Source organism: Channa argus, chromosome 3 (genome assembly GCF_033026475.1).
Source record: "Channa argus isolate prfri chromosome 3, Channa argus male v1.0, whole genome shotgun sequence".
NCBI lineage: Eukaryota > Metazoa > Chordata > Actinopteri > Anabantiformes > Channidae > Channa > Channa argus.
In genome coordinates, this window is record NC_090199.1 from 14,148,560 (window position 1) to 14,156,020 (window position 7,461).

General features: G+C 39.2%; 1 protein-coding gene across 1 annotated transcript in view; it reads right to left on the reverse strand.

Moving 5' to 3' along the window:
* ctnna2 (catenin (cadherin-associated protein), alpha 2) overlaps nucleotides 1-6,237 on the reverse strand; it is a 263,039-nt gene extending 256,802 nt beyond the window's left edge. The window contains exon 1 of the mRNA XM_067498964.1: nucleotides 5,913-6,237. The gene's annotated coding sequence lies outside the window, so the exon portion shown is untranslated. The remainder of the gene's footprint in view (nucleotides 1-5,912) is intronic.
* Between the last annotated feature and the right edge of the window lie 1,224 nt (nucleotides 6,238-7,461).

A 7,461-nucleotide genomic window follows, 5' to 3' on the forward strand; every position in this document is an offset into this window, starting at 1 on the left:
TTACCATTTAAAGTTCCATCAAGGAGTTTGCCAGGAGGCAGCAAGACACACATCAAAAAATAATAACAGAACACACTGAAAAATTTATGCACTCTTTGCACTGTCAGGTATGTCTGAGAAAAAAAAAGCAGGCAGCTGGGACATTCTAAGCTTTAACACCCAGTTTTTGGTTAACTTATAGAAAATATTTCTCTTATCTTTACATAAGAATTTAATTAAATATAAACATAAATTTAACTAAGAAAACATTTTAAGACATCCAGCAATTTATGCCAGTACTTTAAGGTAAACACTGAATGTCAAATCCCAGACTTGCACCTAGAATTGATTTTCAGTAAGAAGAGAGAAGAAAAGCCATCACCAAACAATAGAAAAGTTAATGCACCAAGACAGAGCACTCACACTGTGGGGGAGGAGCTGAGCCAATACTTGAGGCCCCATACTGGTCCCAGATGTATGATGGGGGTGGGTAGAGAATTGGTAGTGATGCTTCAGAAGGACGGAATGACCAAAAGGATGAGAGACTTGGATGGCCTCTAGCAAGGCTCTTTGCACAGATTGGGTTTTGATAGAATCAAAACAATAAGGTGGCACAATGGATGATAGAGACACTACAGCAAGAACTATCTAGGACTGCGTTAACATGTCCTTTCATGGCCAAAAAAACCAACCACTGTCCAAGTGAGTCCGACCCTAAATGTTTGCATATTTACTCAAACTGCATTGTTAGTGGCCTATTAATCCCTCCGTGTTATATACAAAATTCAGCCAGTGCTTGTTTCTATGGAAGTGAGACTTTTCTATTTAGTGTCAAGGCTAAAAGAAACTAGTTTCAGTCTATGACTGACAAACTGCACCCACGCTTGTTGCCCTTATAACTTGATTAAGGTTTTAACAGGTAAAAAGAAAAAAGAAAAAAAGATTGCATTTTATTGGTGATAAAGACAGGAACATATTTTATATACCTCTAGAAGAATACTGTAGATTTAAAAAATAAAAATGTTATATTGAATAATCTATGTGATCAACAAGCTAATATATGTAAGTGACCTGTATAATTTTCACATATCCACTCTATTGGTTTTGCTTAGTATAGTGCCAAAAATAACATATTAATTGTAATGTAACTGAAAACACATCATGTCCAGCCTAAGCAGACTGCTTAATTAATACTAATTAAGCTTAATATTGCTGAATAGTGATGCTGAAAATCATCTTTATGACAGCTACCATAGTTGAGTCAAGAGTTTCAAAGTGACATGGGCAAACAGCTCATCTTTACAAAGATAACCTTTGATGCTCACAGTTCAAGCCATCCTAGCCCACTTTATTGACATGACTTCTTAGTAGGAGACATAACACTCTGTAAAAGTGATAGAGAACTTGGGGGAATTAGCTCTGGTGGTTCTATTATATGTTGTCTCTTTAAACACTCAGAACTGACAAACCAACCAAAGACAAATGCTATAAACAATTCAATTTTGCTAAAATCAATATCTTCTCTCCAGAGACTGTGGCATCTGTGGGAGGCTGAGGGAGAATCATTAAAACTGTAGTGAAAACTCGTCAGCGGCTTGGCATCACACCCCAGGTACGACATCTCAATGAGAAAATGTATCATCCGTTCAAGGAAAAAACTTTACCCTCTCAATTGTTAGGAGATACCAACACCTTATTCTCTCTCTGTCTCTCCGCATGTTTTCCACTGATACAACTAAAATTTTAATTAGGTCATTTCATTCCCTTAATTAAAGCCATTATCAAAGAACAGGGTTAGTAAAGAAAGGTGGTTGGTTTATTTATTTTGCTAGTTTGGAAGATTTCCAATCACTGATCTGTTTGTGTTTCAAAAATTATTGTCTTTGAATAATAGCCAAATAAATGAAAAATGAAAACAGCTGCATTTAGTTTTTGCCAGTGTGAGCTCCCTAACCTTATACTATAGATGTTTGGATCTAATAAACCAGTATGGGATGCTTCATGGTATCATAGCAACATAGAACCTGAAAAGGTGGACTAAAAACACCTGCAAATAGAGAGCTGATGTTTTTTTAGAAAACAATTCAATGACAACAATGTGCTCTCACCCTGTGCTTCAACAGAGCAGCCCATCTATCATTTCATAGGTTCACTTTTAAATTTGAATCTCACTATTTAAACAGCTGCCTATTAAAATAGTCACTATAAAGAAATATTTACTAAACAATACTAAATTTATCATATCTATAGAAATGCCAAGCATAAAATGTACCGAGATCTGTGTGCCGTATGGGGAGTGTCTTTTATGTAACTTCACACTAGCAAGTCAACCTCCCGTTCCACATTGTGATGTACAACTCCTAAAATTCCAAAATGCTGTTATAAATTTAGCCATAACCTGAATATAACATCTGTATGAGATATAAAATTTTGATTAAATATTCGCCACAAGTCAAGTTGTGATGACACAAGGGGAGCACATGCTTCTGCACTTTTCATTTATTTAAATGTAATTAGCTTAAAAATAAACAGAAAATCAACCTGATACCCGATAACTTGCAACACTTAACAAGCAGTTTCTCGGTGTAATGTTATTTAAACACACCCACTCACAGACTTAAGACAGTTGTTAATGGGTGGGCGGAAGAATTGATTTTGTTTCTAAATAACAGTAGAGAATAAAGCTGAAGCAAACAAACATTTACAGCAATAGACATTCTGCTGAGCATTATGGATGAGGCAGTGGTCTTAGGCACGAAAACATGAAAAGGTACTTTGGAGAGCAAACGGCTGCAGACACTATACTTTCAAGCACTGCTCAACTTTATTGGCCCCTCATATAATAAAAGCCTCTTTTCATTTCTACTGTCCTTATGGGTAATGTGGGAGAATGTCACATAAACAGTTAAGGAAGCAAGATTAACTTAACTGTCTTAACACATGCCTATATACTGTTGAATGAGCTAAAGCAGGTGTGAGAATGACAACCAGGGAAAACACATAAAATACCTCAAATATATCACTATAACTAATATAACAGCTAGTTATTGTTTGAGAAAATGCATGCATCAACACTAAAGAGTTATCACCTGTCCTTACACGGAGACCAATAATATGCGGGGACTATACAGAATTTTGTCTTAAGACAATAAGGAAATAATTCTTTAGCTAAAAACCTGGTGAGTGTTTGCTGCCAGGTCAATGCAGTTCCACATTGCAACATGGGATAATACAAACTGTGGGTTTAGCAGAGTTTAAATTAATCTGGTGGACAAGTGCGCCACAACTATTGATTCTCCTGAGTTGTTTCTATTGTCTCATATCTCATCTCTTAAACGGTATCCAACATTTGTTGTTCAAGAGCTGGTGTGAAAGAAAGCCTAAGAGGAGAGGCAATCCTGTTCCAGTTAGCAGGGATACCATGGCTACCTTAAAGCTCTGCTTCAGTGCAACAACAGGGGGTTCCATGGTGTTCAGCCAATATTGCTTCCTCTCCCAGGAGACGGGGAACACAATGCACACTGCTGACTGCCATTGGTTGCATAATCTTACCCATAAATTATGGCTTTTCCTTATCCTCAGTGGTACAAACAAGCCTTATACAGAAAATGAAATACAGTAACTGAGCGAAAACATTTTTATAATTGCACACAGGTTTACTATCAAACGCTGTAATTTAGGACTATCAAACAAAGTGTGATGAATAGGAGATATCATTAGGGGTTTTTTTTTTCAGTCAGAGCTAATTCAAACTATGCCGAATCTTTTTGATACTAGTTTTGTCAAATAGTTACAAATTACTTACTTTCCAAAAAGCAAACCAAACTGTTCATTAACTCTTTTCAGAGGACACATAAAAATAAGACAGTAACACAATGTCAAGTTAACAATTTAGAAAAATAGCAATGCTGAGTATAAATGTCATCTACTGTAAAATGACACAAATTATCCTAAAGGTTAAACCAATAAGCTTTGTGAAAAAGATGGTCTTTAGCAGATGGTTCGACTATGATACACGCAGTTATTTCCCAAAGGGCAAAAGACAGTCTGTCCACACTTGGCAGCCTGGAATCACAGCTCCTGTCTTCTCAGCCTGTAGTCAATGTTTAGTAAAAGACATATTCAACAGTATAGTGTAGTTAGGCAAAATTATGTTTCTTAGAAAGTTTCTCATGTTTCTTTTCCAGGCACATCAAAGGCCAAGAAATGCTAAATTGCACTGTGAGTAAGTCCCTAAGTGACAGATAATGGCATATTCTAATAAGTTAGTCTTTTAGTTATTTTACGAGCAAAAATCTTAGTTTCACATTTATAATGTTTATAATGAAGTGTGATGAGCATTTAGATGCTTTCGACATTTTTTTGCCTACATAATTGAAGGTAAAAAAAATCTAAATGATCATAAGTTGACTTTGTTTTAACTGCATTGAAATCTTCTTATTATAAATATGGGCAAAACGAATGTTGATCAATGCTGTATTTCTGTACACAGTAAACACAAAACCCAGTTATTTTTCACAAACAGCATGCCAATAAAAAAACAGGGTAAACACAGGAAAAGAGACTGAGACCACTCATGATAGTGAGTGTGAGCAAATCTCATTGCCAAGTTCAGTGTCTAAATACAGCCACTACGTGACCCCTACAGGCCTCTGAGATTCCATCTCTCCAGTTACAGGACTAGAGTGTGGTGCACTAACTTTCACTGGCTCACACAAGCTTTGGTCTGACTCCTGCTGCCCCACATGCCTTAGTCTAATGCCGCATGTATGCCAGCAAGCCCATCAGCACCACACAAACAAATCCAACTGTTCAATCACAATTCAGCAACAGCTTATTGAACAGGGAAGCATTTTAACCCCCAAGCTGGATGAATCAGCAGGCAAGACAAGAGACATTTATGACTAAGTGAAGTTTGTACATCAGTACTTTAGCACGACATGCCAAATCTGGATGTGAAGTATTTTCCAGTGATGTACTGCAATGTGAGTAACGGCACAGTGAGATACGGTGAAAATCGCAGCAGCTACAAAAGCCGTGTTACGCACTCGTCGTGGTTACCGAAACTAACTTAACCGTGGAAACGTTAGTTCAATGAGCTTAGAGACACTTGACTATGAAGTGACGTGACACTTGCAGGGCGAGGCAAAGCAAGGGTGTGTACTTCTTAACAGCCTTGAGTCAAGCAAGAAGACAATAAAGAATTCAAAATCCCCTTGCAAAAAGGCTGACATCGCTTTCGCAGCAGAAAGGTGGCAAGTTTATTTAAACCGCGCCTAATAATGTTGATTAAACAAAGAAGCAAAAATGCCAGACAAAGAAATTATAGAGCGCTGCAAAAGCATCGCGGGAGGACACCGAGCGGTCTTGTCGCGAGTAAAGACAACACGGGTTTTATTAATCAGACCCTTTAAGGTTCAACAGCAATGATCACACATGGGGCACCGTTATTTTACTAGCATGTAAAAGTGGCCGGTGTCCGTTAGCTTAGCCACTATGGTAACTTAGCCTAGCAGCCTAGCTTGCGTGTGCTCGACAAGCTCACACCAGTCGAGCAGAGCAAGGCTTTCAGCACTGGGCTCACTGGATAGCAGTGCTCGGAGTGCGGTGGGGATAACGTTAGCAGAGTGGGCGACGCTGAGATTGGAGCTAACAAGGCTAGCCCGGCTCAGCAAATGAACGCAACGGCAGGCTTCTTTGGTGTGACGAGCTGTAAAATATTTAGGTACGGGGATGGATTTAACTATTCACCCCGCAAACAAGAGAAAGCGCGAGGATGAATGAAAAGCCGGACCTCGCCTTAGCTAAGGCTAGCAACCAGAGCGGGTCAGCCCGTGCACCAAGTGTGAGGCTACCGGAGTGCTAGCCAAAAAATAATAATAATAAACGTCCCAATTAACAAACCACAGCATCTAACTAACGCAGGTACGCACCTTTAACCGTTGGGGATGACACCTCTTGCAGGTCCACAAACTACAGAGCCTGGTTTTACTGAGTGTTTCCCAAAAAGCGGTGTCCTCCTGTTCAGTTCACCCAGCGCCAGCAAGTGAAGATCGACTCAACCCGGACGCTTTCCTCAATCTTGTGGTGCTGAATCTGAGACTACACGCTGCTGTCGGTGCCTCGGAACTGCCTCCTCCTCCTCCCTGCGAAATAATGACCCCTCCCAGCGCTCCAACCAAAACAACAGAGTAGGCAAGTGCGGATGGTGGTGCGCTACCAGCGGAGAGACTTGCAATATAGTGGGCTGTGTGGTCGATTCCTGGGCTGTCATATCAGGAGAGTCTCCGTCGTTGACGCATGCGTGATTCCTGGTGTGAGTACCCCCCCCCCCCCCCACACACACACACACACACACACGATGCGCCCCGCCAGTGTACAGAGGGAATCCGGGTAATGGTAATAAAATGCTGAGTTTATGCCATAAGACAACTAGAGAGATAACGTGTGACTATTACTACAAGAATCCACAGTGTATGAAGGAACAACAGATCTGGCCATATGTGTGAGAATGAATCAAGTAAGTTGTTATGTAATATGACCAACATAATTGGAGTTGAGCTGTGTGCTGGGCAGGAGGGGGAAGGGCAGAGGGGTGGCCTGGGGAGCACTGGCCACCCCCAACATTTTATTGGCCCAGGTGCCACTCCCTGCTATTATTGCAAAGAGATAATGTATTTTTTATATATAAGGTGCTTTCATATATTTCCTCATGATATAATTAGTTACAACCAGGCAGATTATAATGGGATAAGATTAATTTATACCTCTCTCCAACTCCAAATCATTATTTGTTCACGACTATTTGGAGTTAAAATAAAAAATTCTGACACTGCGGAAAAACTATAAACATACTATTAGCCTAATAATTTACTGTTTATTATTTTGTGTGCCCCAGTCTTTGTGACACTGGTCTGTCCTTTTTAATTCAGGTAGAAGTAGAATCAAGTAGCGTAGATGCTTAAATCCATAATAAAGCACAATTTTGTGAATATGACCAGAAAAAACACAGTTGTTGGCTAGAACACCTGCTATTTAACTGTGGAGTTAAAAAGAAAACAAAAGAATATATATTGCAACGTGAATGTGTGGTGCAGTCTGCAGTTTAAATAGGTTGGCTATGAATATGAAAAAGTCTAGATAAAATACTGAATGTCGGACACTGTGATATCTACAGTAACCTGTAAATAGTCAATATGTTTCCAAAAGCATGTGATTGATGCTGCATTGATCTTTCGATTTAAAAAGAGTTTGCTAACAGAAAGGTTTGCTAACAGCTTTAATTGGGACATTCTAGATTGTCCCAGCAAGCCATTCCAGTGCAGTATGCAGGGCATAATGACCCTGAACCTGAGGCATCTAAATGAAATTCAGCTATTATTCATTTTAATATTTATACCTTTTGCTTTTTCTGCTGTGACAATGTCTTGAAAAAGTCTTGAGGTACAAAACTAAACATCTGACTTGAGACAGTAGGCTGTG